Here is an 8,891-nt window from a genome sequence, read left to right on the forward strand (position 1 = left end):
CTCTTCTCTCAGACCGACGATCTTCTTGTCCTCCTTCACTTCATCCGTAATCCTCCTCTTCTTCTTCGCTCTTCCTCTCGTCCTCCATATATCATCTGAGCATCTCTATCTTTATCTCTCATGTGCTGTCTCTCGGATGAACTCATTCCTCAGTTTAGCGTTAGTTCAGCCAGTAATGTAAATTGTGTGATTAATTCCTCCTGTGGTTGGCCAGCCGTCAGACCTCCGCTCATCTTCACACACAGATGAAGATATTAGTGTTGAAATCCGATGGCTCAGAAAGGCCTTCATTGACACCAATGTCATTTCCTCTCTCAAGACCCATAAAGGCACTAAAGACGTCGTTACAAAGCCCATCTCACTACAGCGGCTCTACAATCATTGATGAAGAGGCCAGAATAGAGTTAGTGCGCAAAAACACTAAATAACGACTTATATAGTGATGGCCGATTTCAGAACAAAGCTTCGAACCGTTATGAGTCAGTGAATCGATTCATGATTCGAACCGTTATGAGTCAGTGAATCGATTCATGATTCGAACCGTTATGAGTCAGTGAATCGATTCATGATTCGGATCACCAAAGTCACGTGACATCAGCAGTTTGACTCGTGATCCGAATCATGAATCGATTCATTGACTAATAACGGTTCGAATCATGAATCGATTCACTGACTCATAACGGTTCGAATCATGAATCGATTCACTGACTCATAACGGTTCGAAGCTTTGTTCTGAAATCGGCCATCACTATATAAGTCGTTGTAACAAAGTTTGTGGATGGGAAGGAAGGAGGCAGGAACCGGCGAACGTTTCACAAACTTTATTTCAAAATAAATAAACAAAATGAAAGTAAAACCTCGAGTAGCCCCTCACGGACGACTGCCCACACATAAAGTCCAGGCCTGGTCCTCTCTCGTCTTCTGCTGCCCTCGCTCCTCCTTTTATGCTCCCGTCAGTCGGCCGCGAGACGAGACCGGCGTGTCACGCAGCTGGTACTCATTACCACTCGTCACCGGCCCGCTCTCGCGGTCCCCCGCCCCGCTGCTTGTCACACCACAGTCGTTATTACGGTTTTTTTTTGCACACAGAAACTATTCTCGCCTCTAGAAAGGGAATAAAAACTGAGGAATGAGTTCATCCGAGAGACAGCACATGAGAGATAAAGATAGAGATGCTCAGATGATATATGGAGGACGAGAGGAAGAGCGAAGAAGAAGAGGAGGATTACGGATGAAGTGAAGGAGGACAAGAAGATCGTCGGTCTGAGAGAAGAGAAAGCAGAGGACTGGGCTAGATGGAGGAAGACGATTCGCTGAAGGGAAAAGAAGAAGAACGCTTGAGATTATTTCTATCAGAAGCAGAGCTAATCTTCAAATATTATTTTGAGCTCTTCTAGTTCCTCAAGGGCATGTTTCTGCGGAATAACACACTCATATCTGACATTCACAGACACACACACACACACACGCACGCACGCACGCACGCACATGTCGTGTTTCCATGTTTTATGGGGACTTTCCATAGGCGTAATGGATTTCATACTGTACAAAGTGTACATCCTATCCCCCTACACTGCCCCTAAACCTACCCATCACACACACACACACACACACACACACACACACACTGCCCCTAAACTTACCCATCACACACACACACACACTCCCGCTCGTTGATCTGCCATGTGTGTGTCTTTAATGCAGAGACTCTCCTCGTGTGTTTGCAGTTTAAATGTAATTTATTTAAAAGTGAATGGCCAAACGTGTCATTAGAGAAGTTGACAATGCTGCAGGATTATTGATCACTCAAACATCTTTATCTAAACCTCTCTGCTTGACCGTCTGACTCGCACATCCGCCATGTTTGTAGTTTTTAACACTGAACCATTGTATTTTCGGATACTATTTAGTAGAGATAGTATGCGAATTGGGACGCAGAGCATCTACTCTGATGACGAGGGCGGGGCCAGCTGTCACTCACATGAGATCAGCCAATAGCAAACCACAGCCATCCAATCAATTCCCCACAGACATGATCAAGCCCCGCCCACATCTGTTCTTGTCTGAGAAGCGATTCGCTCGATATACATTTTACATACATTTACATTTTACATTTATGCATTTGGGAGACGCTTTTATCCAAAGCGACTTACATTGCATTCACACATTATACATTATTGTCAGTTCTTGCTTTCCCTGGGAATCGAACCCATGACCTTGGCGTTGCTAGCGCCGCGCTCTACTGGTTGAGCTGCAGGAAAGCCTGTAGCTCAACCAGTAGATATACTAGATATACATATACGGCACAATAGAGAAGAAGAGACCAGCGTAACGTGTCATAATGAGATTAAGTGTGTGTGTGTGTGTGTGTGTGAGCCTGTTTATGTGGTTTATGAGGCCACAAATTTGTATAACTACATGGGTATTACACTGGTATTACACTATAAATGTGGTTTATGAGGACATATCAAATGTCCTCATAATTCAAATGGCCTTAAAAACACTAAATGATGTTTTTTTGAGAAAGTAAAAATGCAGAATGTTTCCTGTGATGGGTAGGTTTAGGGGCAGTGTGTGTATGTGTGTGTGTGTGTGTGTGTGTGTGTGTGTGTGTGTGTGTGTGTGTGTGTGTGTGTGTGTGTGTGTGTGTGTGTGTGTGTGTGTGTGTGTGTGTGTGTGTGTGTGTGTGTTTGTGTGATGGGTAGGTTTAGGGGTAGGGGGAGTGTGGGGGGATAGAAAATACGTATAAAAACCATTATGCCTATGGAATGTAATAATGGAACATTTCACAAAAACAAACGTGTGTGTGTGTGTGTGTGTGTGTGTGTGTGTGTGTGTGTGTGTGTGTGTGTTAGTGAAAGGGAGGAAACCCTGAGACCACACGTGTGTGTGTGTGTTGTTGGTCAGAGATCAGAGCCGAGACTCGTGTGGTGATGAATGTGTCTGTGGGTTTGTGGATGTTTGTAGTTGCGGAGAGAAACTGGTTTCTTCTTTTAATAGGTATATAATGTGTTTAATAGCCCGTGTGTCGAGCGGCTTTATGATTTGTTTGTTTGTGTGAAGAACATCAGAACTTTGAACCCATTTTCTCCAGATGTTGTTTTATGGTGTGTAGATCAGATGTTTCTCATTAGAGAAGAGCACAAACACGCGGAGCCGTCACACTGATGCCAGCCAGCAGAGAGCCGGCCAATGCGTTCATTAAAGGCTCAGTTCACACAAAAATGAAAATTATTTCATTATTTACTCTCAATAACTATTCTCGTCGCATGATTGTGCAGCCGCTGTAGTGAGATGGGCTGTGTGTCGATGTGTTTAGGGCCTTTATGGGTCTTGTGAGTGGGAATGGACTGAATGCCAATGGAGGCCTATCTGAAGCCTTTCTCAGCTTTACACTAAAATATCTTCATCTGTGTTCTGAAGATGAACGAAGGTCTGACGGGTGTCCAACCACATGAGGGAGAGTCATTAATGAAATCATTTTCATTTTTGGGTGAACTAACCCTTTAATCTAATAACTCGTCCTGCAGAGCTTGAGTTCAGAATGACTTCTCACATCAGACTCATTGGACTAATCTTTAAAACACATCCCAGCATTTACATTTATTCATATAGCACACGCTTCTGTCCAAAAAGATATACCAATGAGCATCACAAGCAGTTACCAAACGCATAGCAACACCCTGCCAACCATAGCATTACCCTGGCAACCATAGCAACACCCTGATAACCATAGCAACACCCTGGCAACCATAGCATTACCCTGGCAACTATAGCAACACCCTGGCAACCATATGCAAGGCAAGGCAAGTTTATTTGTATAGCACATTTCATACCCAATGGCAATTAAAAAGTGCTTTACATAGAAATTAATTAAAATAGTGATAACATATGCATGAGAAAGAAGATTTATAACAACCATAGCAACACCTTAGTAACCAAAACAAAACCCTGGCAAACACATAGCAACACCCTGATAACCATAGCAACACCCTGGTAAACACATAGCAACACCCTGATAACCATAGCAACACCCTGACAAATTATGTAGCACCCAGGTAACCAAAACAACACCCTGGAAAACACATAGCAACACCCTGGTAACCAAAGCAACACTCTGGCAAACATAGCAACACCCTGATAACCATTGCAACACCCTGATAACCATTGCAACACCCTGATAACCATTGCAACACCCTGGCAACCATAGCAAACTCCCTGGTAACCAAAGCAACACCCTGGTAACCAAAACAACACCCTAGCAACCATAGCAAACTCCCTGAAAACCATAGCAAAATCCCTGGTAACCATAGCAACACCCTGGCAAATACTGCAACACCCTGGTAACCAAAACAACACCCTGGGAAACACATAGCAACACCCTGATAACCATGGCAAAACCCTGACAAATACTGCAACACCCTGGTAACCAAAACAACACCCTAGCAACCATAGCAAACTCTCTGGTAACCAAAGCAACACTCTGGCAAACATAGCAACACCCTGATAACCATTGCAACACCCTGGCAACCATAGCAAACTCCCTGGTAACCAAAGCAACACCCTGGCAAACACAGCAACACCCTGATAACCATAGCAACACCCTGAAAACCATAGCAAAATCCCTGGTAACCATAGCAACACCCTGGCAAATACTGCAACACCCTGGCAACCATAGCAAACTCCCAGGTTACCATAGCAACACCCTGAAAAATTCTGTAACACCCTGGTAACCATAGCAACACCCTGCCAAACACATAGCAACACCCTGATAAACATAGCAACACCCTGGCAACCATAGCAAACTCCCAGGTAACCATAGCAGCACCCTGGCAAATACTGCAACACCCTGGTTACCCCACAACGCTCCAGTTGTGAATGGAAGGTTTCTTCATAAGTGTAGCCGTGAGCTCTGTGATGATGATGTTTCCTGGTGTGGCGGAGCAGCAGAAGAGATGTCTCCACTCGCCTCCAGGAGATGAGGGTCAGAGGTCAGAGATATCACAGGCTGCTTTAATACAGTCAGCAAGGGGAAAGTGCTTCATCCGTGAGCTGTCTGACCTCCAGAAAGTGAGACTTTTACTCATAAAGAGCGGCTCAGTGTGACTCACGTCCAGCTCACGAAGCCCAGCGTCTGTTTACAATTTACTGACTGCAGGAACTTCCTGAGCCTCGTACACCGGCACGCACGGCGGCTTCTTTCTGTGCAAAACACACACACTTCATCACACACTCCATACATCTGTCTACATAACGCACATTTCACATCTTTAGATCCTTTGATTTACAGATCCACTAAATATTATATACTTAAATGTAACTAAAGTAAAACCAGGGTTATTCTTCAGTCAGTTAATGCGACAGTATGTCCGCCTCTTAGCTAACCTATGTGACTGTACTTCTGAATGAGATGTTCTGTCTGTTAGAACGAGGAGAAAGCTACCTTCATGTTGTTCTCAGAGCTGCGTTTCTTCTCGTGCCACTGAATGAACATCCATATATGGGAATGTGTGTGTTTGGGAGGAGATGCGGCTCTATCAGTGATTCCCACATGTGTGATTAAACTCAGACGTCCGCTCATCAGGGACTGAAAGTCATGAGAATAATCTCCACTTAGACCCACAGAAACGCTTCATAACATGAGGGAATGTGAATGTCTTACAGTAAACACACTCCGCTTTCACTCACTCACACGGACGTCACACACACACACACACACACTCTGGCACCGGACGGTCAGTAGGTGAGGGACGGTCAGTTAATGAAGACCAGCTGTCCCAACACTGCCGGTCCGAGCTGCTAAACTCCTGTTTTACAATTCAATGATCTAAACGTCCATAAAATCTGATGTATTTACTCAAAAAGGAAAATCATATACGATTGCACACTCCCCTAAAGGATTATTATGAGCACACACTAATACTGTGTCTGACCCGTTCTCCTCCAGAACTGCCTTAATTCTCCGTGGCGTTGATCAACAAGCTGCTGAAAGCGTTCTTTAGAAATGTCGGCCCATATTGATAGGAGAGCATCTTGCAGTTGATGGAGATTTGTGGGATGCAGAGCATTAGGATATTTTACTTTTAAGTTGGCTTTAATTAAACCACTTATTACAAAACCGCAACTTGATCCTAAAGAATTAGTCAATTACAGCCAATCTCGAGTCTACCCTTTCTATCAGAAACACTAGAAAAGGCCGAGTCTTCACTACTATGCTCCTTTAGACAGAAATGATATCTGAGAGGATTTCCAGTCAGGATTTAGACCGTATCATAGCACTGAGACTGCTCTCATTAGAGTTACTGTGTGTGTGTGTGTGTGTGTGTGTGTGTGTGTGTGTGTGTGTGTGTGTGTGTGTGTGTGTGTGTGTGTTTTAGATCGTATCATAGCACTGAGACTGCTCTCATTAGAGTTACTGTGTGTGTGTGTGTGTGTGTGTGTGTGTGTGTGTTTTAGACCGTATCATAGTACCGAGACTGCTCTCATTAGAGTTACTGTGTGTGTGTGTGTGTGTGTGTGTGTGTGTGTGTGTGTGTGTGTGTGTGTGTGTGTGTGTGTGTGTGTGTGTGTGTGTGTTTAGATCGTATCATAGCACTGAGACTGCTCTCATTAGAGTTACTGTGTGTGTGTGTGTGTGTGTGTGTGTGTGTGTGTGTGTTTTAGACCGTATCATAGCACTGAGACTGCTCTCATTAGAGTTACAAATGATTTACTCTTATCATCTGATCGTGGTTGAGTCTCTCTATTAGTGTTACTCGATCTTAGCGCTGCATTCGATACTATCGATCACAATATTCTTCTGAATAGACTCGAGTTATGTTGGCGTTAGTGGAACTGCTTTGGCATGGTTTAAATCGCACTTATCTGACCGTTATCAGTTTGTAGCAGTAAATGAAGAGATGTCACACCGATCACAAGTTCAGTATGGGGTACCGCAAGGCTCAGTGTTAGGACCGCTGCTCTTCACCCTGTATCTGCTCCACTGGGAGATATCATTAGGAAGCATGGCGTTAGTTTTCATTCTTATGCTGACGATACTCAGCTCTAGATTTCCTCACGAATTTGCCTCACCGGCACGTCATGCTCAAAACCCGTCTCAGACGCAATAATTCCGATCTTTCATGTTTTCATACTCTTGTGTAATCGACGCCCCATTCTAAATAAATCCGTCTCTTCTGGGATATCCTGAAATGTCTAATATTCTGCTGTAATCTGACCTCTGACCTGTGCGGTGTCCAGAATAATAATCCTCCGCTGTGTGTTAATAGGCCAGAGGAGAACTGAGTCTGGTTTCTCTAAGGTTTATTTTTCTCCATCATGCCCTGATGGAGTTTCGGTTCCTTTGGTCGCCTTTGGCTTGGCTTGCTCAGTTGGGGACACTAACATTATGATCAAAGTTACTCAACTAAATATACAAATAACATTAATGAATGAGGTCTTATTTAATTCTATAAACTCTAATACTGATCTGCCAACATTGTCTCTCTATGATAAATTAAAATAAGCTGATAACATCACTGTTTACTCCAGAACGACTGTACAGCCAAATCTAATTCTGCTGCAGTATTGTCCTGTTTAACACTGAAGCTGCTCTGACACAATCGCCGCTGGAGAAGAGCGATAGAAATAAAGATGACTGACTGACATTGAACTTTAACTTTTGTAAAAGAAAAACACAATTTTGCACAATTTCTCTAAAATCAAGTCGAAATGTCTTGTTTTACACTTGCTCTCACACTTGCTCTCTCTCGTACACACACAGACACACACACACACACACACACACACACACACACACACACACACACACACACATGTTTGTTTCACTATATCAGTGAGGACATTACATAGACTTTCATTGATTTTATATCAGGTTAATGATACTTTCTCTCCCCTAACCCAACCCCTATCCCTAAACCTACCCATCACACACACACACACACACACACACACACACACACACACACACACACACACACACACACACACACACACACACACACACACCCTAAACCTCCCCATCACAGAAACATCTGCAGAACAATAGATTTAAATAAAAACTTGTTTAGGCCGATTTATAAGCCTTTTAAACTTTTGAGGACCAGTCCAATGTCAAACTAGTGAGTTGTTTTCATATTTTACTGTATAAGTGAGGACATTTGTGCCCTCACAAGTATAGCCAAACAAGGAACACACACACACACACAGGTTTGACTGATAATGAGAAGCGAGTTTTGAAAGTCCCTCATTATCAGACTGTTCTGGTGAATTATGAGCGTGATGAAAGAAACGATTCAGATTGAGAAGCAGTCGGAAGCAAAAGTTTGACTTTAATATGATGGAAACCGACACGTAATCACTGAATTATTGCTGACATGCATGAACGCTCAGAAGCTGAAATTCGACTGAAGTAGAGTCCCTTTATTCCTTGACACGGCACAGATCTTCAGTCGTAAACACTGAGTCATTCTCAGATCAGGTTCTGTTCTCATCTGACAGTCAGCTCTAACGTCACTGAATATGAAGTGCCTTTTAAACCTCTATCAGGGGAACTCCGTGTGTCGTCTGAACAGAGTTCATGTGTGATTTATTTCTCTCCTTGTTTTCCAGGAACATTGAGATCGGAGTTTCTCTCTCCAGGGAGCCGGTGACGGGAAATTCTCAAAACCTGGAGCAGATGTTCCTGAAACTGAACTCCACAGTCAAACCTGAGGAACTCTTTCAAACACACCTGAGATGTATTACTCTGACTTGCTTCAAAAGGAAAACATGAGGGCGTTTCTTACATCATTGGTAGATATTTGGTCTTGTTTTAAGTTTTTGAGGGTTTTTTTGAGTCATTTTGAGTTTTTTTATTAAACAAGACCTAATATCTTTAGTTATTTTGCTTC

This window comes from Pseudorasbora parva, chromosome 23, assembly GCF_024679245.1.
Source record: "Pseudorasbora parva isolate DD20220531a chromosome 23, ASM2467924v1, whole genome shotgun sequence".
Lineage (NCBI taxonomy): Eukaryota > Metazoa > Chordata > Actinopteri > Cypriniformes > Gobionidae > Pseudorasbora > Pseudorasbora parva.